The sequence below is a fragment of the Natator depressus genome, chromosome 9, assembly GCF_965152275.1.
Source record: "Natator depressus isolate rNatDep1 chromosome 9, rNatDep2.hap1, whole genome shotgun sequence".
NCBI classification, from domain to species: domain Eukaryota; kingdom Metazoa; phylum Chordata; order Testudines; family Cheloniidae; genus Natator; species Natator depressus.
The window spans coordinates 87,821,900-87,848,631 of NC_134242.1; positions in this window are offsets into that span (position 1 = coordinate 87,821,900).

Genomic DNA, 26,732 nt, shown 5'->3' on the forward strand with positions numbered 1-26,732 from the left:
CAAACTCTGATCCAGCACTTGGATCCTTTAGCATGGCTCCATTGAAGACATCTAATTACATGATGAGTGAAAGTGATCATGAAATGATAGAGTTCATGATTCTAAGGAATGGTAGGAGGGAGAACAGCAAAAATAAAAACAATGGATTTCAAGAAGGCAGACTTTAGCAAACTCAGGGAGTTGGTAGGTAAGATACCATAGGAAGGAAGTCTAAGGGGAAAAACAATTGAAGACAGTTGGCAGTTTTTCTAAGAGACATTATTAAGGGCACAAGAGCAAACTATCCCACTATGTAGGAAAGATAGGAAGTGTGGCAAGAGACCACCCTGGCTTGCCCAGGAGATCTTCAATGATCTAAAAATCAAAAAAGAGTCCTACAAAAAGTGGAAACTAGGTCAAATTACAAAGGATGAATATAAACAAATAACACAAGTATGTAGGGACAAAATTAGAAAGGCCAAGGCACAAAACAAGATCAAACTAGCTAGAGACATAAAGGGTAACAAGAAAACATTCTACAAAAACATTAGAAGCAAGATGAAGACCAAGGACAGGGTAGGCCCGTTACTCAACGGGGGTGGGGGTGGGAAATAATAACAGAAAATGTGGAAATGGCAGAGGTGCTTAATGACTTCTTCATTTCAGTTTTCACCAAGGTTGGTGGTGATTGGACATCTAACATAGTGAATGCCAGTGAAAATGAGGTAGGATCAGAAGAGGCTAAAATAGGGAAGGAACAAGTTAAAAATTACTTGGACAAATTAGATGTCTTCAAGTCACCAGGGCCTGATGATATGCAGCCTAGAATACTCAAGGAGCTTACTGAGGAGATATCAGAGCCATTAGCTATTATCTTTGAGAAGTCATGGAAGATGGGAGAGATTCCAGAAGACTGGAAAAGGGCAAATATAGTGCCAATCTATAAAAAGGGAAATAAGGACAACCTAGGGAATTACAGACCAGCCATCTTAACTTCTGTACCCGGAAAGATAATGGAGCAAATAATTAAGCATTCAATTTGCAAACATCTAGAAGATAACAAGATGATACGTAACAGTCAGCGTGGATTTGTCAAAAACGAATTGTGTCAAACCAACCTGATAGCTTTCTTTGACAGGGTAACAGGCCTTAAGGTATGGGAGGAAATGGTAGACATGGTATATCTTGACTTTAGTAAAGTTTTTAATACTGTCCCTCATGACCCTCTCATAACTAAACTAGGGAAATGCAACCTAGATAGAGCTACTATAAAGTGCATGCAAAACTGGTTGGAAAATAATTCCCAGAAAGTAGTTATCAGTGGTTCACAGTCATGCTGGAAGGGCATAATGAGTGGGGTCCCACAGGGATCAGTTCTGGGTCCAGCTCTGTTCAATATATTCATCAAAGATTTCGATAATGGCATACAGAGTACACTTATAAAGTTTGTGGACGATACTAAGCTGGGAGGGGTTGCAAGTGCTTTGGAGGACAGGATTAACATTCAGAATGATCTGGACAAACTGGAGAAATGGTCTGAAGTAAACAGGATGAAATTCAAAAAGGACAAATGCAAAGTACTCCACTTAGGAAGGAACAACCAGTTGCACACATACAAAATGGGAAATGACTGCCTAGGAAGGAGTACTGCGGAAGATGTATTAGCAGGAGTGTTCTAAGCAAGACACGAGAAGTAATTCTTCCGCTCCACTCCGCTCTGATTAGGCCTCAACCGGAGTATTGTGTCCAGTTCTGGGCACCACATTTCAGGAGGGGGTGTGGACAAACTGGAGAGAGTCCAGAGAAGAGCAACAAAAATGATTAAAGGTCTAGAAAACATGAGCTATGAGTGAAGATTGAAAAAATTGGGTATGTTTAGTCTGGAAAAGAGAAGACTGAAAAGGAACGTGATAACAGTTTTCAAGTATGTAAAAGTTTGTTACAAGAAGGAGGGAGAAAAATTGTTTTCTTAACCTCTGAGGATAGGACAAGAAGCAAGGGGCTTAAATTGCAGCAAGGGAGGTTTACGCTGGACTTTCAGAAAAACTTCCTAACTGTCAGGGTGGTTAAGCACTGGAATAAATTGCCTAGGGAGGTTGTGGAATCTCCATCACTGGAGATTTTTTAGAGCAGGTTAGACAAACACCTGTCAGGAATGGTCTAGATAATTAGTCCTGCCACAAGTGCAGGGGACTGGACTTGATGACCTCTTGAGGTCCCTTCCAGTTCTACGATTCCATGATGAAGGCAGGAAATTAGATGTCTAAATGTTAGAATTGATGACCACAATTAACTGGGTCATCAAGATTGGAGACCATTTTTAACAATCATACCCTTAGGACACCAGGCCTTAGATACATTAGCGTAATAGCTATTGACTATCGCTAATGTGCTGCCCTCAGTTACATAAGGCCAACCCTATTGACTTCACTGAGGTTGCATGGGTGTAACAGATGGCAGAATTTGGCACAGACATTTCATCAGCGTCTACAGGACTAAATTCAGTTGTGTATACCAGTGCCACATAACCCCTTCAGAGGGACCATGTTAGTGCAACAGAGAGATGATAATTTTTGTAGAAAAAAATCCCATGGTACATTATTTTTGTTGACCAAAAAGCATACGAGGAACACAGCAGCCCATAGGGGAAATTTATTGAATGTTTAATGATGCAGAGAGGCCAGTATACATCTGTGATAAACGTTTGCCTGACAAACACGGGTACCTCCTACCAGGCAAAAATAAATATATCCATTATTCATGGAATTATGATCAAGTCTTTTACAACACAAGTAATATCTATCAAAAATAGTTTGGGTGCAGAAAATGGACTGGGCCTTTCTATTAAGCAATTGATAATTCTGTGAAAATTGTTAATTCTTGAGCAAAAACAGTTACTTAAGTATACAAAGGAAGGGTATGATTGATATGTTTATTAAATAGGACAATTACAGTATGAAGTTAAAAGAAGTAGAAAACATCCAGTGTAAAACAATGGTAGTTTATATTTACACAGAGAGAAGCTTGTTTTTATCCTACAGTAATTAGTTATTAAAACTATTCCAAAAACATTATAGGTGAAATTCATTCGCCTCCATAAACTGCAGGTAATGTGTATTATATTTATGTATTTCTGCACTATAATTCATATACAACTAATAATTTCATGCTTGATCTCCCCAATGGAGTAAATGTATTTTCATTCTATGATAAGAAATGTTGGATTAGATTTATGTAGTCATCATTTACTGATTGGCTGTTTTTATTCCCCATAATTTATAAATAAATCTGATTTTCTTTCCTCTTTGAATAGGATTTATAAAGTCATCAGAAGCCCCATGGATAGTTACTAACAAACCCCTTAAGAAGGAAATGGGTTAATTACCATTATGGATGGGTGAATTCACATTGTTTAGTTTTATACATAGGTAATGATCAGACCTTACTGAGTTTCCTTCTGTTTAATAGAGACTGGGAGTAAAAAAAAAAGAAAAAAAAAAGGAGAAGACAGGTGGAAATAAAAATATTATAATGAAAGAATATACACAATGGGTCATATTTAAGGCTGCAAGTTTGTCACAGATTCCCCCCACCACCACCACCAGCAGCAGAGTTTGGGTGCAGGAGGGGGCAGGGGGTTGGGGCACAGGACAGGGTGAGGTGGACTCTGAGCAGCGCTTACCTGGGGGACTCCCTGGAAGCAGCAACATCCCCCTCACTCAGCTCCTAGGTGGAGGCATGGCTAGGCAGCTCTGCGCACCACCTACACCTCCCCCTCAGCACCTGGGCCGCCCTCCCTCAGCACCCGCAGTGCCCCTGGGCAGCCCTCCCCTCCCCAAGTTTTAGTCAGGGGTATGTAGTAATTTTTTGTTTACTGACTGTGACCCGTCCATGACTTGTACTAAAAATACCCATGACTAAAACATAGCCTTAGTTATATTCTGTCCTGCCCATGGCTTCAATAGGAGTTTTGCAGAAATAAGGACTTCAGGATTTTCCCCAGTATGTATTACAGAGGGTGTTTGTAGAGAAGTGTACACTGCAAGGCAATTATTTGTGGCTGCCTATTTCTGAGGCGGAGAGATTCTTCTATATCTAAAGATAGCACAAGATGGCACTTGTAAAAATATTAACAATACAATAAAATAAGAGGGAATTCAAACAACAGGGGACAAGCTCCGTGTAGGTTTAAAAATTGTGTCAGCTCCTAATGGCTTAAGGTCTGTGCTTTATAAATCAAAATACATACAAAATAAATAAAGTCCCCAGAATAGTTTTGCAAAACCTCAAGCTCCAGGAGGGGTGCTGTTCTCTAATTACCTGCCACCTTCTGATGTTTAACAAGGGGATTTAAAATTCCCTAGATTTTGTTTGCCTACAGGGAAGGATTCCCACTGAAAAACTCATTAGAAGAGATCACATTTTGCACTTTTCCTTCCCAAACATTACTCCATGACTCTGATTGATTTGAGTTCTAGAGAGCCAGAAAGTCAGTGTCCCCCTCTCTGTTTTAAATGTTGCTCTCTTACAGAGAAACTGGAAGCCATTAAACGATTTATGCTGAAGCAGAACAAAAGTCCTGAATAGTTTAGCTTCCTTGCAATGTGTTGAATAGGTGAACTGACACTTAAAATGGCTTAACACGAATATAAGTCCATTGAAATCAATGGCATTAACTCCTGATTTATACCATTCGAGGCAAGAGGGCAATCAAGCCCACACTTGAGAACCTAAGTGTAAACTGATACAAAGCTTTGTGCTTGATGGTCTGTACTGTGAAAATAATTAAGTGGCTGGCTTTACAGTGCTTTAAAATGCAAACTCCCACTGACTTTGGTGGGAGTTCTGCACATGAAAATATGCACAAAAATTAATAATAAATATAGAAACTAAATTAAACTCCCTTTCAGATTTTATTAGACAAGCCACTGAATAATTTCCTCAAATGATGGTTATTCCTCAATGAAATTATTAGGATATATGCTCCGAAAGATTGTTTTTGTGACCCACAGGAAATACCAAATATCCCTGCAGCATGAAAGCCGAATATGCAAATAATGGCAACATCTTGACCTTGCTTCAGTAAAGTTCTTTGCTGGCTCTGAAAACTTTTTTCCATGATATACTATTTACTCTAGATTCATTGTGTTGGTATGACTGACTAGAGGGAAGTATAACATAAGAAATCAAAAAGATTGGTGGAACCGTCAGCCTGGTTTATTGATATTTAATGAAAGAAGCTGCTGCAATTCTTCTCTTTTACTAGTTTTCACATTTCTAGATGAGCATAGCATTTTCCCACTTAATAGAATGCCCTCTTGTGAAAGCATGGCTAAAAGGAGCTTTTTCTTTAGGGACAGAGAGAAAGACAGGTGTGTGGGCATGTGTTGTGGGTGCTGGATGGATGTGAGCATGTGTAATTTGTGCTTGATGGTCATCTTCCGAAATGATCCAATCACAAGACTTAGAAGGAAATGTTCCTGCAAACGATAACTGAAACTCCAAGATGTACAATTATACTCAACCAGTTAGAATTGAATCACCATCTGCAATATATCAGTTAACTTTAACGTTCTCTGTGGAATACCTCAAAAATAAAATGATTTGTAGAAGACATCTGCAAATTCCATTCCATAAGGGAGGCAATAGTTTACCACTATCTAAATTATCAGAGTGCTGTCTACCATAGCCCTACTGGAGAGTGTAACTTCTTTAATTTGGGGATGCTCCCCAAGGTTTTAACAGGAATATCTGAGAACAGATTCGATATCTTGGGCCCCAATTCAGCAGTTCATCTACAGTTATCAAAGCACTTAATTGTAAGCAACGTTTAAGTGCTTTGCTGAATAGAGCTGGTGCTAACATGTTTTGCTGAATTGTGGCCAAAATACACATTAATTGTCTCACACATCTTAAGAAACAAAACCTGTTCCTGAATTCTGCATCCTATTAGAGAGCGTTACCAATATTACTGGCAGAACATTTAGCATCATAGCTATGATCTCCTTCTACGCAAAAGAGCCAACACAGGTTAACTGACTACATACCATGAATAAAACTACACGGAGTCTAAATATCCTGATGTTCCAGAGAGAACAATTCAGGGTTGAAATAAAAGATGAAAAGGGTTTTCAGCGGGTTTGAAAATATGCTAGGAGAACAACAGTGTGCCATTTTGAATATTGCACACTAACACCTTATTGGCTTGTGGCACTGTCACCGGGGCGCCATTGCTGGTCCCCAGCGCCAAACACGTGCTGTCACGCCCAGTCCCAGGTGAGGTGGTTTATTTTTTTTATAACACAGGTTTAAACAAACCAACAGAAGGCAGCAATACCTGGGCCCCCAGGCATCAGGGCCAGCCCTCCCAGGGATCTCTGGCTCTCCAGCACATGGCAGCTTCTTTGCCTCCCTTCTTGGAGTTGCAGGGCTGTTTCCTTGAGCCCCATGCTCCCTTGCTCCAGGGACCCACCACAGGAGTTAGCTCCTCTCTAGTGTAGCCTCTGCTGACCAGGGCTCAGCCCTTCCTTGTCCAGCTGCCCAGGTGTAGCCCGGTTCTCTGTAATTAGCTGGATTGGGGTCACCTGCTCCAGTCCAGGGGAACTGAGTCTATCCACAGAGACCAGCTGTCCTATGACAGGCACATTTGTTATTAATAGCACAGGACAATGACACTAACGTCACTAGGCACGTCAGGCCAAGTTAACCTGGGAAAGGGGACGTTTCAGAGTTTTCATTCCTTGTTTTGGCTGAGATATGGTATACTCTCTTATCGAAAATAATGTTGTGAGCAAAAAATTACAGAGTCCGGATCTTGACATTCCAACAGCTTGCAATTTTCTTGGTGGCCTTCAAGATGCTTTATGGGAATTATGGTTTTTTGTGTTTGTTGCGTGTAAGGAAGTTGCTGCTTCACATGATGAAAGATCAGGAATATCCATGAAGTTCAAAGAGAAACAATCTTGAAGCGGAAAGTAACGCCAGGCAAGCTTGCAGAGGACAAAAGGTAATCAGATCCGAAAAAACCGTTGCTGAATGTGAGGTTTTCACCTCAGTGGGGTAATAGGATGCGTAAGCATGATGGAATTGGAGAACGGTTTGCTTTTTTGATGGGTGAGAAACTGAAAATTATCAGTGCCGAGAGCTAAAGAGTCATGCTCCAAACTTAGCAAGCAGTTACCATGAGGATTTAAACTTTGAAAGATTTGTGAATGAGGCTGAGCTCAGTTTTTGCAAGCAAATATTCAAGGAGGATTCAAAACAAAGGCACCCATTGATCTCCTTAGCTCCATTCACAAAATGTCTTTAAGTACGAGTTTCCCTACCGCAGAAAGAGCATTGCTTATTTTTTGTGTCTTCTTGTAACCACGGCTATAACCATGAAAGGAGTCTCGGCAAATGAAAATTAATCAAGGCCTACTTAAGAAGATCCATCGGGCTGGAAAGGTTAAGTGACCTGGCAGTTGATTCTATAGAGAAATCTGAAGCAAGGCTGATAGATTGGGACAAGCTAATTAATGAGATTGCTTCAGGGAAGGCTAGGATGGTCTCTTTGTAAGAGTACTTAGTGGTGAGTTTGGGGCTGGGAGAGGGGGAAAGAAAGTCCAAGATCTGAGTCTTCAGACCAGACCCGGAAGACCCTTGGCACAGCACTGTGTTCACTCATGAGACAGAATTCAGGCCCAAGACTCACCTCACCCACACAGGCAGCAGTAACATTTCCTGACACCAGGGTTTTGGTTTTCTCTGTGCACATGGGCAAATAAGGGAAGAGCTCCTGTACATTTCTCTCCGCCTCATTACACACCGTCCTGTGAGCAGCCAGAATCTGGCGCTGCTAAATGCTCATCTGCCTCTGAAATACTACCACAGCACACTTGTGCTGCTGCAGTGTAGACAGTACCTAAGTGGATGGGTGGGGGGGGGTCTCAAACACGCCGATACTCCCCAAGCCATCCAACTCTTTTCCTTCCTAATGTCAGCTGTGGTAAAGCTGGGGACATAAAAAATCTACGCTTCTAATTGCACATATTTCCCTTTCCCAGGGTAACCTGGCCTGACATGCCTAGTGACGTTAAGCATCATTTTCCTGTGCCATTAATAACAAATGTGCCTGTCATAAGACAGCTGGTCTCTGTGGATAGACTGAGCCCAGTTCCCCTGGACTGGAGCAGGTGAGCCGAATCCCACTAATTAAAGAGGGCTGGACTACACCTGGGCTGCTAGGCAACTGGACAAGGAAGGAGAGGTACCGGCTGGCTAAGAGGGCTGCAGCTGTGGTGGTCATTGAAGAGAAAGCCCATGCTTGGGAGGAGTTTGGAGAGACCATGAAGAATGACTACCAGACAGACTCAAAGGTGTTCTGGCAAACCATTCGTCACCTTAGTGGGGATCAGCGGGATGTTGCCCGGGCTATACTCAGCAAGGGTGGTAAAATGCTGACCTCAACTGAGAAGATCATAGAGAGGTGAAGGACCACTGTGAGGAACTCCTCAATCCAATGGACACACTCCCCATTCCAGGAGGCAGTGCTGGAAACCTCTGGTGAGATCAGATCTATTTCTGATGCTGAGATCAATTTGGCGGTAAAGTGCCTTCATAGTGGTAAGGCAGCAGGGGTGGACGAGATTCACCTGGAGATGTTGAAAGCACTGGATAATGTTGGTGTGTCGTGGTTAACATGCCTCTTCAATGTTGCATGGAAGACAGGTGCAGTACCTCTGGACTGGCAAACCAGGGTGATAGTCCCAATGTTTAAGAAAGGCAAACAGAGGGTGTGTTCCAATGATAGGGGGATCACATTCCCTAACTTCCCTGGTAAAGCCTATGGAAGGGCACTATGGAGGTTACGCCCATTAGTTGAACCTCAGATTCAGGAGGAACAATCTGGATTCTGTCCTGATCGGGGAACAACGGACCAGCTCTTTGCTCTCTCGCAGATACTCGAGGGGTCATAGGAGTTTGCTAATCTGGTCTACCTTTGCTTTGCAGATCTGGGGAAGGCATATGACCATGTTCCCCAAGATGTCTTGTGGGAAGTGCTGCAGGATTATCAAATGCCAGTGCCGCATTTGCGGGCCGTCCAGTCCCTCTATTCTCAGAGGGAGAGTTGCATTCGTATTCTTGGCATTAAGTCGAATTCATTCAAGGTGGGCGCTGGACTCCACCAAAGGTGTTTCCTGCCCCCACTCCTGGTCATGATTTTCATGGACAGGATATCAAGGCTCAGCTAAGCTATAGAGTACATCTGGTATTGGGACTTGGAGGTGGGATCTCTGCTGTTTGCAGATTATGTTGTCCTTGCTTCTTCAGATTGCAATATCTGAACGTTTCACTGCTGAGTGTGTAGCGGCTGGGATGAGAATCAGCACCTCCAAATCAGAGGTCATGGTCCTCTCCCAGAAGAAAGTGGACTGTTCTCTCCAAGTGATGGGGGAGCTACCCTTAGTGGACAAATTCAAATATCTAGGGGTCTTCTTCACAAGTGATGGCAAGTGGGAGCATGAGATCAACCCGCGGATTGATGCGGTGGCGGCAGTGATGCAGGAGCAGAGTTCTTTGATGATGCTCTCAGTTTAAGGTGACTCTACATCCCTAGCCTCACCGATAGTCAGGACCGTTGGGTAATGACCAAAAGGACAAGATCATTGGTACAAGCAGCGGAAATGAGGTTTCTCTGCAGGATGGCTGGGCTTACTCTTCGAGATAGAGTGAAGAGCTCAGCTATATGGGAGGGCCTTGGAGTAGAGCTGCTGCTCCTCCGGAGCGAGAGGAGCCAGTTGAGGTGGTTCTGGCACCTGATAAGGTTGCCCCCTGGGAGGCATCCGTTGGAACTATGCTGGGCACATCCCACTGGGAAGAGGCCCCGAGGCTGAACCAGGGCATACTGGAGAGATTATATCTCCCAACTGGCCTGGGAACATTGGGGAATCCCCCAGGAGGGGCTGGAACCTGTTGCAGAGGAAAAGGAGGTCCGGTCCTCCTTACTCTCTATGCTGGCACCACAATCCTCACCAGGGAAAGCTAAAAGCAGCAAGGCAAGGCAAGGCAATACTGGCCTTAAGAGCTTCTACATAAGTTCGCAACACAGTGTCATACCTTGCAAGCAATTAAAGTGAACCCAAAAAATTATCATTAGGTAAAGCCAAATACTCTCACCTAATTACAACAAAATATCCAAGAGATCATGCAAAATATAGCCCCACCTGTCCTTCTGTATCTGATAGCAGGTTTGCACATCTTTCTCAACTGTATGATCTTTTACCCAATCATTCTGCATGTTCTGAATGGTCTGCTCAGGGACCTAATGGGAAAAGCTAGAGCCCCATGATGGAACAGACGTGAAAAATAAAAAAAGTAAAACAAAAAATAATGCAAAATCAGGGCCCTTTATGGTCCCGGTTCCACTGGACTCATTTGAACTCCCCTGTGCACGGCCCTGAGTGAATGGGGGTAAATTGTGTATGTGTAAGGTCTATAATCTATTCACGTAGTCCCCATTCCTTCAAACAATTATGCATGCAATTAACTTTATACGTGAATAGTCCTATAGAATTCAATGGGTGAAATCCTGCCCCCATTGAAGTTAATAGCAAAACTCCCACTGAGTTCAGTGGGACTGGGATTTCAGCCAGTAGGATTACTCACGAGCACAAAGTTCTGCAAACAGTTATACATGTGCTTGACTGCAGCTCTAGAACAAATAATGTGTTTACACAAGGTGTCCTGTGTTTGCAAATGCAGGCCATTTTTGAAATGTAGTCCATGGCTATTTCCCTTCCTTTACTCTTATGACAATTTGATATTGGGTAATGTAACTTCTAAGCAAGAAAGTCTGGATGTTCAGGAAGTTTTGGAGCACTAACCTCCAGTTTTATCAGGGTAAGTTATACTTGCTATTTAAGGACCTCAGGAATGGGCAAATCTGAAGGGATGCAGTTGATTGGATTTTTCCTTCCAAATTTCTTATTGAGCTTTTAGCTTTTATGGCTTTTAATAGTTAATCTGCATAACCTTGAAGAATCTCTTCATCTTTAAGCTGATTAAAAATATTTTTCACACCCAGTAAGCAAGAAGTGACTCCATGCTATGTGTACTTAATAGAGGAAATATGCTTTACACGCTTCATTAAGTTATTTGTGAAATTGCATTAGTGCCATTCCATTAGTGTACCTCTTTCAACTACATCTATGGCCTATTCTTGACAGGAAAATTAAGAGTTTCATAAGTCTATACTGAGATTTTTAATGATCTTCTAATACATTGAAAAATATCCATTTTAATAGGAATTTTAAAAAGTAAATAAGCATTTTTCTATATAATTTTTGCAAAATTATCTGCCGAGGGGCAAGTTAATTATCAGATTTCTTAAAGCAAGAAATTATGGGTTATTCTGGAAACTTCATTAAAATTACAACCTTATGCAATAAAGGAAAATTAATCTTAAAATAAGATATTACAGTGAAGTTCATACTGATTATAAGAAGTGGAAGCAGTATGAGTGGGGTTGAACTCCAGCTGGAAGGGCTTGGGCTGCTGTTCTGGTACACGGACAGGAGAGGACTGACAGAGAACTGGGGCATGGCAAGGGATGCTGGGGTCTTATGTTACACTTACTGTTTGGACTATGGTTTGGGAATTCTGGACTATGGTGTTGCGATTTATACGCACAGGAGTTTTTTAGTAAATGAACCGCGCCGGGGCTATAATTATACTTGGGAAGATGCTTTGACTATTTCTGGGGCATCTGGAAGAGGGAAACTGAGGTAGCTGTGCAAGTTATTCCACAGCCTACGGCAGGCAGGCACTCCAGGGGGGCTGCCATATGAGAGACTTGTTTCACTTTAATAAGTAAATCAAGTCAGCAATCCATGACTGCCCCTTTGCCTAACCCATCGTTGCCTGGCTGATTTCTTGTAGGCTTCAAAGCAGATGTCTTAAGGAGGGATTTGAAAAAGGGGAGGGTAGTGGCCTATCGATCTTTGAAGTGTTTGGTAAGAAGCAAAATCTGGTCCAATAGAAATGCAACAGATCTTAATTTGAGAGATGTCGTAGATGCATTTCTTCCTGCTGCCTGCTAACTGACCTTCAAAAAGAATGAGAGGATGGGAATCAGATTATAGTTCAATGAGATAAAATATATCTATGATACTGGCAGGGTAGTAGCTGTTTCACTACACTAACAAAGATCACCCGCAGTAAAAGAGACGCACTCAAATGAATAATCACTGGAATCAGTGAAAGGCCACAATTTGTGATTAATTTTGTATGCCAAGACTCTAGTTTACGAGCAGCAGTATACATGTTTCAGATAATTTCTTGAGCACCCTTTGATGTTAAAAGAAGAGAAGCTCAGAGGGAAATATACCAGAGGTGAAAGTATCAATGACTGAAACAACATTAAGGATTACAGCATCACTAGAAGGCAGCTGTCTCTGGATAGTATGATTTTATTCTAAAATGAAAAACTCTTGGCAATGTTCTGTCAATGGCAAAAATAAGCCAAATTGGATGTCTTATTTAGAGTGTTAAATAGCAAAGCAGGGCAATTAGCCCACACTACAATTACATCTGAATAGCAAAGAGTTCAGGCTTGTTTCGGAGAATCTCTGGACACATTAGTACGCTTCTTTTATGTCTGAAAACATGTGAAGTTGAGAAGCCCTTCAAAGTTTCCTCTGCTCTTCATTTCTCAAAGCTTTTTGTATATCACAAAATGGCATATAAGATTTATCACTTCGGTGCAGAACAGAAATAATCTTGCTGAGCTACATGGCATTATTAGAAACATCCCGTTATTCGGATCTCAAAACCAGACAACTGACACTACCCTGTTTGATTTCATGAATGAAGTTTGTCCCAGTCTCCTACCGATCAGGTACACAGCTTCGGAATGGCCCAGCTACCGCACCATAGGCGTTGCCTTACATGTTGAGCTGCTATCCCTGTCCCCAAACATTGCCTGCACTGATTCAGGATGACATGGGAAGACACAAGCCATGCCTATTGCATTTGCTGTCACACAAAATACACTGTTGGAAGAGGGAGCAGATCTCAGGCGTGAAAGAACAGAGGTGGACAGATTTAACTCAGCCTCTGCTGTCAGCTGGCTGGCATGACCTGGATAGTATAAAATCAGAAGGCAAGTCTATTTTTGCCAAACGTAAATTGCTTTGGCCACCTATTTATATTACAGTAGCACCCAAAATATGCAAGAGGCTAGAGCGAGATCTTGGAAAACACAGTGCCTGACCCGAAGAGCTTATAATCTATAAAGATAATTACAGGTGACTTTGGACTTATTACGCTCCCACTAAAGTCCACCTGGGCATGGCCCTAGGCTGGGCAATCTTCGTCCCACTTGCAAAATCTGAACAGATTTATTTTCAGAGGAATCCCAAATTGCTGTATCATCCCAATAATAAACCAAGACAGACATGCAGATTAGCTCAATAAGATATTCGATGGAAAACTTTGGCTAATGATAAACCACCACCCATGTTTAAATTAGATGGACCAAGACTGTAAAAACAAACTGTCATATTGACAATCTGTTTTGTGTTAACATATGCTAGCACAGCAAACTGATACTAAGGCAGATTCAGTCCTTGCCTAAATGGAAGCACTCCCTAGTGAAAGTCAATGGAAGCTGCCGTCCAGTTACACCAGGGCTTGAATTTTGACCATAATATTTAATTGCCAAGTACTATTTAGAACAGCTGTTCTCAACCAGGGGCCTGCCCCCCCTCCCCCGGGGAGGCCACGAGCAGGTTTCAGGGGGTCCACCAATCAGGGCCAATGTTACACTCGCTGGGGCCCAGGGCAGAAAGCTGAAGCCCCACTGTGCAATGCTGAAGCCCGGGGCCCCGAGCCCTGCCATCTGGGGCTGAAGCTGAAGCCTGAGAAGCTTAGCTTGGGGCCCTGGGCAATTGCCCTGCTTGGTACCATCTAACTCCGGCCCTGGCTTTTATATGTAGAAAAACAGGTGTTCTGGCACTGGTTGACCGTGGAGTTTTTAATAGCACGTTGGGGGCTGGCTCAGAAACAAAAAGGGTGAGAACCCCGATTCAGAAAACATCATTGACTGAACGAGTATGCCTGACATATAAACAGTTCAAAAATCACTTCCAGCAATATTCCCTGTACTCAAAATGGGGAATACTGCTACAACTGGGAATATATTTAGAAGCAGAATTAACTTTTTAAGTGGACCCGTTCTGGTTTGTTACGGGGTTTACTTTTGTGTATTTTAAGCCATCTTATCTCCCCCCATCCTTGACTGGAGATGGATTTATCAAATCACACTAAAAAGAACAGAGGAAGGCAGCTGTCATTGTCCCAGACACCACAGGCAGAAAGACAAATCATCAGGAATGTGGTATAATTAGGCTGCAACTTTACTAACACATTTGGGAACTATCTGACAATCACTCACCCAGTGCAGCTCATCCTGCCTTCCAAATCCATACCACCTGGTGGAGGGCTTTACTCCGCTCTCAACCCCATTAACCTGGTCCCAGCACCATTTCTGGGACCCTCCTCTCATGTGAGTGTAAGGGGACTGTTGCCCCCTTACTAACATTCAGTGGGGGTGTTTTAGTTGCTAGCTCCCAGTACTAACAGGGGGGCCGATGGGAAATCAGGACCCTGAGACTGACAGTCCCCAGGAACAATGGGGAGAGGCCAATACTCCAGGTCAGCCTGAATGACAGGGCAGGCAGGCTAATCAGGGAGTCAGGAGGCCAGGGAGGTCCCATCCTCTGTGTGAGCTGGAATTGCCTGGGTCAGACAGAGTGGGGCCGAGCTAAGGAGAAAGCAGGGGCCCAAGCTGAGCTGGGGAGCAGAGCTGTGCCAGATCCAGAGAGAGCAGACCCTGTCCTGGGAGCCGAGCTGCAGCCCCAAAGTCACAGGCACAGCCCAGAGAGAGCAGACTTGCCCTGGGAGGAGAGCTGCAGCAACCAGAGCCAGAGGGGTCAGAAAAGCAGCCCAGGAAGCAGGTCAGTGCTGGGAGCAGAGTCACAGAAGCAGCCTGCAGAGCAGACCTGTCCTGGGAGCAGAGCTGTAGCAACCAGAGGGGCCACAGAAGCAGCCCAGGGAGCTGGAGGCAGAGCAGCAGCAGTGCAGAGACAGAGCGGTGGAGCTGGGGCTGGAGCAGTCCGGAGCTGGGTGCGGAGAGCAGCTGGGGAGAGCGAGGGGGACCCTGGGCAGCAGGCCCAGCACAGGGAGACGCCTCAGCCAAGAGGCTCTGCAGGCCAGGCTTGGACCGTAACCCCAACAGGGCGGGGGTGACACTGGGAAGAAGGGTCCTACCTGAGAGCGTGTGGCCACCACCAGAGCAAGTGTCCAACCCACAGCATCCCTGTAGCACAGCCAGGGCCGGAGAAGGAGGCCTGGGACTTACAAGAAGCAGACTGTGAACTGCCCTGACATTCCAGAGACACTGTTTGTGATGTTCCCTGCCACAGAGCGGGGTGATGTGTTTCCTTTAACCTTTCCCATTATTCCTGATTCTTTTTAAAATTAATTGTTGATTAAATAACTCGCGTTTGCTTTAACTTGTATGTAATGGTCAGTGGGTCAGAGAAGTGCCCAGTGCAGAGAGAGTACCCCTGAGTGGGGACAACCTAGCCCCTGACCTAGGTGACCACAGCAGGGTTGGGGGTCGAGCCCCCCAGGAATCCTGGGCCCAGCCTTGTTGGGGTTACGAGGACTCTGCCAGGCAGGAGAGTGGAAGGGGAGTCCTCGAGGGCAGGGAGGTCACTGGGTTAAGGAAGTGGGAGCAAGGACTCAGATCCTTTCGCTAGCCCACTTCACCGGGGTAGTGCAGAAGCCAAGAAAGTTCCCCACAATAGTGGGACTATTCCCCCGCTTACACGAGGGTTAAAGAGGTGGAGAAGAGAGGGTAGTCTCCACACAACACCAGACAATAGGACTGCTAACCCCATTCCTCACCTTCTTTAGATGTTTCTCCTAATCTACTTTCAATTCTAGTTTCTCAGGGAACCAGGTCCCCTGTTGGACAATTACTTGCACTGGACACCTGCCAAGTAGCGACAAAATGAATTTAACAATATAACCTACCCACCACATCCCTGGGCTGCTGAGACGAAGGTGAAAACCCCGACACTGCCCAGGCCAATGGCAGTGAGGGAAAAATTTCTTCCCAGCCCCAAAAAGGTAACTAGTACGATACCCACAGCAAGGCACCAAAATACAGTCCTACTCTAATCCCAAGGGGAGAGCTTTTCTCCCAGCGCAGAATGGGAGGCAGGCAGGAGGCAGGCAGAAGGGTTTATAAACTGTCCCCCTGAGGTGTGCAGGATCCAATAGGCTTATGCTGTACCCTTCTGTACAAATAATCAGACAATACACCCCCTCCTTCCCTTATCAAGCCCATAAAAAATGGAGGGGGAGCAATCCCTAAAGGGGCCAAGGGTTTTCTTTCCCATGTTGGGCCACATAAAGCTGTGGGGAAGGGTGTCTGAGGGGGGCATTAAAGCTCTGAAATGCTCCTGACAAAACCCAAGGCACACACAAAGAACTCACCTGGGCTTCAGGTTTAGATGCAACCTCTGCACTCAAAGGGCTTGCTAGGGGCTACCAAACTTTTGAGCAAACTCAGGCTCATCTCTGGTTTGGCACCAAGACGATGGGAAATGTGTGGGTTCATGCTATTTCAGAGTGAAACCAGGAGAAATCTGGTCTTTGAACAGTTTCACTTTGAGATTAAGATCCTTTCTATTCTCTGCCTGTGGCACACAATAATTTAGTCCCGGGGAAAGGTGGGGGGGGGAGCTATCATACTTGTTTCAGAGTAGCAGCCGTGTTAGTCTGTATTCGCAAAAAGAAAAGGAGTACTCGTGGCACCTTAGAGACTAACAAATTTATTTGAGCATAAGCTTTCGTGAGCTACATGCATCCGATGAAGTGAGCTGTAGCTCATGAAAGCTTATGCTCAAATAAATTTGTTAGTCTCAAGGTGCCACAAGTACTCCTTTTCTTTTTGTCATACTTGTGTCACTCTAATTTAACTTATTAGGCTCAATGCGGGGGCAACTTGGTGGGGTATGGTAGTCTGTGATATGCGATAATCTAATGGTCTCTTCTGAGCTAAAATTCTCTGACTCTGTGAGATTTTGGGTACATTTGGAGAAAAGCCTGTAAAGTAAAAGCAAACATTTTGTTTGCACAAATCCCTGGGAAGTGCAACCTCTGTGTTTTGCACAGCTCCTGCTGCCACTGGAGCTTGTTGTTTCTGAACTCTTACATGATCCACTGTGTCTGTGAATTCCCATCCTGAGGCTTGCCAAGGCTGTAAGGGCAGAAGTTCTGAGTTACTAACATCCTGTATCTTATTTTGCTTTGTACATTTCATATTCCCTTGATGCCTCTCTTACACTCAGCAGACTCTCACGTACTCTTCAATCGTAAAATTAAATACAGAAATTAAATCGGCACACAAGAGTTCGGAAATTGCACTCATAAGCATCTCACATTTACAGATACAAACTGGGCCCAAACATTCATGTACATTTTGAGCAATTTGGGCTTCCAAAGCAGTGCAGCTAAAATCAAGTAAAAATGAGTAAACGCTTGTGTGATGCCATATATCAAGTGTATTAGCATATTTACTTTTGCCATTTTCAGGCACACTATAAATTATATTCTTCCTACTCTAGCGGATTTTAGACTATTGACACGTAAGAGTTTCTGGACCCAATTACAGTTCACATAAATCAATGCCACAAGACTTGTAATCATCTGATACAAATGAACCACAGGAAGAGAAGGCACAGTTGAAGAAAACTGGAAGTAAGGATGGCTCGCTGCTATAGACCCCACACAACTGAACAAGCAACATACATGGGAGAGACCACAGTGCCCAAGATTGCAAAGGAAGGGTAGTGAAAGCTGCACCAAACTCCGGAATCACATTCAGAAAGAAAAGGCATCCTTGAAAGAAAAGTTTGTTTTATAATTTCCTTGGGGAAAAATTTGTTCCATATCTGTTTCTCTTTACTGCCTGCCTGCAGAGCTTAACATAAAAACAGAGGCCCAAAATGACCACTTTTATATGCAGTACGTAAAACCCAATATATAAATAATAATAATACCTAGCTCTTATTTAGCACTTTTTATCCATAGATCTCAAAGCACTATACCAAGGAGGTCAGTATCATTCTCCTCATTGTACTGATGTGTAAATTGAGGCATGGAGAGGGGAAACGATTTGCCCAGCTAGCCAGTGGCAGAGCTGAGAACAGAACCCAAGTTTCCTGAATCCCAGGCTGGTGCTCTAGCCACTAGGAAACACTGCCTCTTCAAAACACAACCAACCAGTCTTCCACTCTCTTCCTGCCTAATTTAGGTGTATTTTGAGCAGCCAATACACACACACAAAATTTCTAGACTGTTAGGTTTACAGGAGCTTACCAGGGCAATGACGGCAGTATAGGCTTTTGGAAGGGTCTGCACTCTATTTGCCTGAACTCAATGGCAAGGGGACTAGTTTGTTCCAGAGCTGCAACCGAACAAAAGAAAAATTGCCAAGTATCAGTTGGTGTCCTTAAAATGACTAGTGCAGCCAAAGTGAAAACACGCTGTAGTGCAAATCCCATGCAGGAGAACCAGCCAGACAAGGAGTATGCTTTTCACATACTCCAGCCTTCAGCACCACAAGGAACTGTTTGTCTTACCACATGGAAGTTCTTTCATTACTGATGACACCTAGGAGCTGCTAATGTGTGCATTTATATATGCCCCTATTCTGCATCTTATTTAAAAAGAAGCTGATGGCTCATTAAAAGCGATGAAAAAACATTCTCTTTAGAGGTGTGAGGAAAAAAATTCTGACTTCCAGCAAAACCAACAAAAGTAACAGTCGTTGCGAAAGAACAACGCATTTCACAGGTTTGCTTCAAATTTTTCACTGGTTTTGGTGAAAATTAAGAACAGTTTTTTCTCAGGGAAGATTTCCCTTGCTCTCACAGACGGCTATTGGGAGTGCATAATGAAATGCCATTGACTCCATCACAAAAATGGTAAAATTCTGCACTCTGAATAAAATCTCATGAAACTGGGTACATTTGCTTTGGCAATTAGATCCAACCATTTTAGTTGTAAAAGACTGGCAAAAAATGTGAATAAAATATCACCTCATTTTTCAAATGAAGAAACTTAGGCAAAAAGGGATTAAGGCCCCGATTCAGGAGATCACTTAAGCACATGCTTAATAATAATATGGATGTTTCCTGAGTAATGGCACAGATGATGTCTCCAAGTTAACACAGAAAATCTTCGGCAGAACAGCATAAATCTTACATCTCGACTCCCAGTCTTATGGCTTAACCACAAAACCATCCTTCCCCCTCTGATATATGCTTTGCATAATTAATTTGTTACCTGATACCAAAGGAAATAAAGCCAAAAACTGCCAGATATTTGCTGTGATTTTCACCATAGATCATACACTCAAATATAACTTCTGGATGGAATAGCTTGACCAATCTGATTCTCAAATAATGGATTCTATCACACCTGAAAATTACTTAGTGTTATTTACTATTAGTTCTCGTGCAATGCATTAGGTGCTTTCTAACCATAAAGGAGGCATAGTCCCTGCCCTGAAAAACCTGCATTCTAACAGACAGAAGGAAAAGGATACCACATATGAGTCAATTGTGTTCAAGATGGGCTTAGCAACATTTTGGTAGTACAATGTTTTTAAACACAGTGAAGTTTTTCTTTTGATGTAATAAGATGTTCAGGCTTATCCCCAAGCATCCACATCCTTGCCATACTCATCTGATATTTTCCCATAGGTGTCACAGTAGATATGTGAATTCTGAAAGAATTTGAATATGGAGAGGTTTACAGCCCCTCTCAGAAAGGGCATCCCAAGTGTAATGGGCAGCATGGCAGAAGACAGATACGCTCGTATGAAAAGTGGACAAATGTCAGAGCGGGCAGCATTGACAGAGATAAGGGGCATGTGGGACTGACCTAAAATGAGGCAAGGGCAGATAAAGCAGGTAGTGGCAGTTATGAAAAGCCTTGAAATGAAGGATAAGAAGTTCAAACTGAATGCAGTAGAAGAGAGAGGAGTGAAAAGAGTTACCTAATGAGGTCTGAAAGAATGTCAGAAAGGCAAAAAACCTGCTCCCCCCGTTAGCTCCTGGAGGACAAAGGATGGAAGCCTGGGATAAACATTTCTTTCCTTTGGAATTGACTCTGGGAAACCTTCTTCAGTTGTATTTAAGAAAACATTTCTAAAAATTACAGACATGGTTCCGCTGGATATTGTGATGTGGATACCAGCCTACTAAGAAGGAGGCTGAGATCCGTCTGAACAGCACTCATTAACTGTGCCAGTAGGGAGGCCTTCTTCGACCCTAATTCTATAAAGACTTGCTCACATGTTTAACTTTACGCATGCAAGTAGCCCCACTGGAATCAGAAGAGGGTTTATGCAGAGTGTAAGAGGGAATCTGCACTGTGGCTAAATACATTCCTGCAGCACTAGAATTCACTAACAATAGAAACAATAAACATGATCTTCATGTAAATGTTTTATTAGCTACATTGTGTGCACATATGTGAGTGTGACATTAAGAAACACAAAATTGCAGTTTAACTGCTGCCTCCAAAACAAAAATCACTGATGCGTGCCATGAAATAAAGGAAGGTGAGCTATACCTGTCAACCCGTTTGAAAAACAACGTGCTGCAAATGAAACACATACTTGGGAATTTGCTAATCTAACAAAATGGCTGTGGGGGATGAAAGCTTAGAAGAACAAGCACAATCATATAATGTAAGCAACTATGAGCAAAGATGGTTGTGATTCCCCTCCCCTTTGATAAACTTTAAAGAAATGCTAGTGGATATTGGTAGTAGTTTATATTAAACAGCCAAAGGAATGATGTGTGCCACAAAGCAGTGATGGCTATGGATCTGTGCTTCTAGCCAATATTGATTAATAGCATGCAATTAAACATGAGTATACCAAAAATGTTCCAACTGAGAGCTGCTTTACTTGAGTGCCCTAGAAACACTGGACAACATGATTTTTTCAATTTTTTAAAATGCTCTCTATACTCTCACAAGTGGAAAGAAAACAATGCAATTTTTAAAAATGCTTCAGAAAGACCTGTGTAGGCTGAAAAACAGACATTTGGCATCATAGGCACCGACTCTGTGGGTGTAAAGGAGGCTGCTCCAATACATAGGTGCTCCCACTGGTCCTCCAGCCCCTCAGCACCTGTGTTTGGAACCTTTTACTAATGAGAAAAAATATCCTCTGTTGGGTCCTCTTGTACTGGAATCTAGTCAGTCAACATGGATCTCCGTACTGAATACACTGCTTCCGTCTCTGGACTTGACATATCACTAATGTATCAGTTCAGTGCCACTTGGAAAAATTAAGACATTCCTTTTAATGTTGGATACACATACATTTAGCTACTTAATAATGACACTTGTAAGCATTCAGGCCTTTCATCTGAGCTCCTGAAACCACTCTGCCAGCATTAAGCCAAATCCCGCAGACTTTGTTTAGGCAAGACCTCTGCAGTGAAATTCGGGCCCCATTAAGCTCAGTGGCAGTTTTGCCATTGATTTCAATGGGGCCAGGATTTCACCCATAAGATTTGTGTTGTACTCGACAGAAAGGCAATGAAAAAAGCTTTGGCAAAGAAGCGAGCCTTGCATTTTCTCCTTATTACAGTCAGGCCTGCAGGCACCCTTATTGCTCACATTGGGTTTCATCCTATATCTCTGTTACTCAGAAGAGAGATGTTTCCTTTTTTATCTTCAACGGGGATGCAGAAGCAACACTGGCTTTCTTCTTATATTCCCCAGTATTTTCTAGCTATCAGTCCTAGCGAGCATCCAAAGGGATACTTGGGGTTCAAGTGTTAATGTAATATCACTGTTATGCAACAATGATATTAGAAATGCCAGTGGGGTATTCCTCATTTTGTGCCCTTTCCTCAGACCCGCTCCCTCCCGGACACCCAAAATCATCCTCTGCCATTCGGTTAGCTATGTTCTCGTTTCATGGTCCCTCAATGTTTCTCCAGTATTTAATACTGTAGTAAATTCCCCCAAGCATCCACTTTCTTTCTCTTGACGGCTACGCTGTGATACAGAGTAAAAATACCTTGTCAGATCTTGTTATGGCCATAAAAATAAGAAGTAAGAGTAATAACAACAATATATGCCATACCATGAATGGAGTTTTTCCTGTTGCTGTACACAGTAGTACCAATGAGCACTATGGAAAGCACTTAATGGGCCTTTGTCTCTTGCTGCTGATTTAGTGTGTTCAGCTTTGAGTTTGGAGCTGAACTAGTGGCTCAATTTTTACCTTTCCTACTTTCATAAATTCATACTCTCTCAATGTCAATCCCAATCCCCGTCCCATAGACGCTCCACTAATAACTCACTGAATCTTACCCAGGTCACTCCCCTTCTATTTCTTCCTCCTTGATTATATTCAAACATTCTCTCCCACATATTTTCACAATTGTTTTCAGTTCCTCCCCACACATACACAATGTTGAAATCTGAACGGATACCTGCAACATTCCACAGACTGAATTGTTAGTAGAGTAGAATGTAACAAACAAACAAGAGTCAACGTTCTCATTTCCTCTGCAGTTGAACCCAATATTTTCAATACTTTATTTATAGAGATGTTCTTGCATATTGTTTCATACCAGTAGTTCCCAAACTTGTTCTGCAAACCGCGGCCACTGGGAGCCGCGATCGGCCGAATCTGCGGACGCGGCAGGTAAACAAACCGGTCCGGCCTGCCAGGGGCTTTCCCTGCACAAGCGTCAGAACAAGTTTGGGAACCACTGGTTTATACTATTCACAAGAAACTGAACTTCACTGGCATAAGAATGACACTTTGCAAGGAAGCATTTTGTCATTCTTTTTATATTAAGGCTCATTAACAAACAATAACATTTTAATTGAAACAAAAGGCATAGTTTCAAAGCATGGACTGAAAAGGGAATATGTATAAACTGACTTTTATTTACGGATTTATTGCCTTCACTGGAGTCACACCATGTCTAACAGCAGAATTTCAGTTGTTTTCTTGCATCTAATATTGCTGCCCTCACCACCAGAAAACTGAAATCTAAACCATTTCTGATTAAAGAGAATCTTTTTGCCATTATCAGAAATTCTGAGACATTAGAGATGGAAAAAGCCAGCCAGCTCATCTGGTCAATAGACTTTAAGCACACGCTTAACGCTAAGCACACACTTAAGTGCTTTGCTGTATTGAGGCCTTAATATTTATTCTAATGTTTTATTTACTTATTCCATTGATTTTTTTAAAAAAATAGAATGATAGGCAACCAGTTTTACTAGGGGGCTGAAGTTAGATCTGCCAGACAGTAATTGCATAGATGACATTCTCTTTTTCACCCCATTTCTGATGATTAGTGGTGTATTTGATTTTTTTCCTAGCTGTCCAGACTCTTCAAAGATAATTGTCAGTGGTTCAGTATCATTAGGCAATTCCCTTAACACCCTATGCTACACTGCACATCATCTAAACCTGCTGATGTGGATACATTCACTTTTGCTAAATACTCTCTCACCTGCATCGTCTCAGTAGCTGTATTGGCAAGGTCTCCATTCTTCCTAATCATCATCAAAGCTTTTCATGTGACAGACCAGTGTTTAAACATAGCTGAGCAATTCAGCCATTTTAGAATCAACGTTAAATTATTCTCTATGCTCATATTAATGAAATTTCTCTCTCTCAAGTGTTTCTGTTTCTTTTAATAGAACTGAAAAGCCCTTCTTATTCTCCCTAACCCCTACGCATTAATTCATTCAGCTTTCCACTGAGAATCTTAACTGACTCGGTATATTCTGTCTGATGTGGTAGAGAGAGTCCTCACATAACCCATTTGATGCTCAGCATACATGAGATTTGTGATGGGTTGGGTGCCTGTCATTAATTGGCTCAGACAGACTGAATTTTGTCACAGATGTTGGCCTTTATTGAACCAAGAATTCTTACAAATATAAAGGTCAACAAATCCCTGCCTTAGCGCCTCTTTATAGGGTTATTTTGATCTTGTGTGCCAAAATCCAAATCTCTGGTGTCTAATAGCACTTCATACATATATAATTATTCTAGTTCCTGTGTAGAAGCTGGAATATTAAAGCATGCCGCATGTGAGCAGTAGTTTTGAGTATTTCAAGCACATTTGAAAAGTTGTCTCAGTTCTTGGTTAAAAAAAAAAAATACTTTGAAGGTCTGATAACTGTCAGGAAATCAGATATCGGGTCCTAGTATCATTAGACAGGACTGGCTCCAATGGCTGCATCAAGAGTAGTTCAAGGTTGCGGAAGATGATATTATATTAACTGTCAGCTGTATGTGTTAATATAATACCAAGCTGCCAAGACACTGATGGACTTTGCCCCCTCTCAAAGTGTCTGAAGGGTGCATCTACACTGAAAGAAACCACCCACAGCAGCAAGTCTCAGAGCTCAGGTTAACTGAATCGGGCTTCCTGGGCTTGTGCTACAGGGCTAAAAATGGCAGTGTAGATATTTCCTCTCGGGTTGGAGCCCGGGCTCTGAGACCATCCCCTGTCACTGGGTTTCAGAGCCACAGCTGTAGCACAAGTGGAAACATCTACACTGCTATTTTTGGCCCCATAGAATAAGCCTGAATCAGCTGACCTAGCCTCTGAGACTGCTGCCGTGGGCTTGGCGCTGTTTTTTTTTTTTGCAGTGTAGACATACCCAAGTCTATCCACACCATGCCTACAAAATGTTCTTTAAAACAAAAAATGAAGCATTCATATCATGAGAAGACCTATTGTATACTGGAGTCATTATACAGATTAACACACAGATTCATAAATTATAAGGCCAGAAGCGACAACAGTGATCATCTAGTCTGACCTCCTGCATAACACAGGCCAGAGAACTTCCCTGAATTAATTGCTGTTTGAACTAGAGCAGATTTTTTATAAAAACATCCAATCTTGATTTTAAAATTGCTAGTGATGGAGACTCCACAACCTTTAGTAAGCTGTTCCAATGGTTACTAACTCTCTCTGTTAAAATTTTGCAACTTATTTCCAGTCTGAATTTGTCTAGCTTCAACTTCCAGCCATTCTAGCTTGTTATTCCTTTGCTAGACTGAAGAGCCAACTAGCAATTTTTTGCCTCAAATAGATACGTATAAACTGTGATCAAATCAACTCTTAACCTACGACAATAGCTATAGATATAGATACACATTAGTCACAGGGAAAACTGTTTCCTACCGTCCCATGAGACTTTGAGATTTCCAAAAAAGTTCCCATCCCAAATCAGAATGAAAAGTTTAAATATTGAAAATTCTTATGAACCGGCCAACTTTGGTCAATCAAAACATTTGGTTTCAATTTTTAAATGTTTTATTTTGATTTTGATGGCTTTGGTCTAAATTTACTAAACATTCCAAACAAAAAGTCATTACAACTCAAAAAACAAACATTTCATTTAAAATTGTCAAAAGGGGATGTTCTGACAATTTCAAAACTTTTCTTTTAAAATTTTTTAATTCTGAGATTTGTTGAAACTAACCCTGTGAAACAAAAAAAAGGTTTCTTCAAAAAATTCCCAACCAGCTCTAATATATTTTTTACTGAACTAACAAATAAGTATGTGTACTTCTGCTAAATGCAATCAGAACTTCTCAGCTGCTAACAACTAACGGAGGTTCTTCTTTTTATGTATTTCATGCGGTAGCGGCCTGTGATTCTGAAGCAGAAGTTTCTCTGAATTATCCAGCTGTCCCCATGAAGTCCCACAAGGCCATATTGTGCAGCATAGCGACAATCAGGAAGTCCATGGATTTTTTTTTACAATAAATGCTTGGAGGAGGAATGTTAGAACTCATGAAAATTAGACAGAGCCAAGCAAAATGAAACTTTTTGAACAAGCTTCAAGTTTTCCCCACACAGCCCAACTAAAGCATCTCATTCCCAATTTATGAAAACTTCACAGTTCCAGAGATTGGGACAGCCATAGTGGTCAATGTATGGAGTGAAAAAGTCGCAGGTTCTTTTCAAACGCAATTCACTGGCAGATTTTAATACAGACCTTCGAAGAGGAAAGCTAGTGGGCCAAATTTCCCTCTTTTACTCTGATGCAATTCAAAAGATGTCTGGGGTACTTGACAGCTTCCTTAATGGCAAAATTCATACCTGTACGTAAGTCCACCATACCTCCACAAAGAAAATCTTATTTGTAGATTAAAATCCTTTATAAATATTGCTGTAATGCAACTTAAAACACGACTTCCTTCTGATTTTTGCAGGGTTCAGATAGTACAATCACTTTTCACACAATATAAAGCTAAAGTACTAGCTTTAAAGATACAAGCCAAAGCTTCCCAAAAGGACAAGGGATAACATATTTATCTTCAAGTCTACTTTCTTTTCTCAGGATTTGGACCTATGATGACTATTTGCCCTTCTTCCTTGGAGTTGCGTTGCCAGGCTAAACTGCAATATTACGTGTTATACAGATTCCTGGATTTAAACTAAATAATTTATAAATAAATACTAAATGGGGCAAAGCATAGATTTGAGAAAGTCTTGACTTAAAGCTTATTGTTCTATCAGCTTACTTTTTCTGGGCTGTAAGACATCATCATCCTTCCCAGGAAGGAGCAGGTGAGCTTATGTCTTTTTTATTTTGCTTAATAGCACCCCAATAGGTAAGTT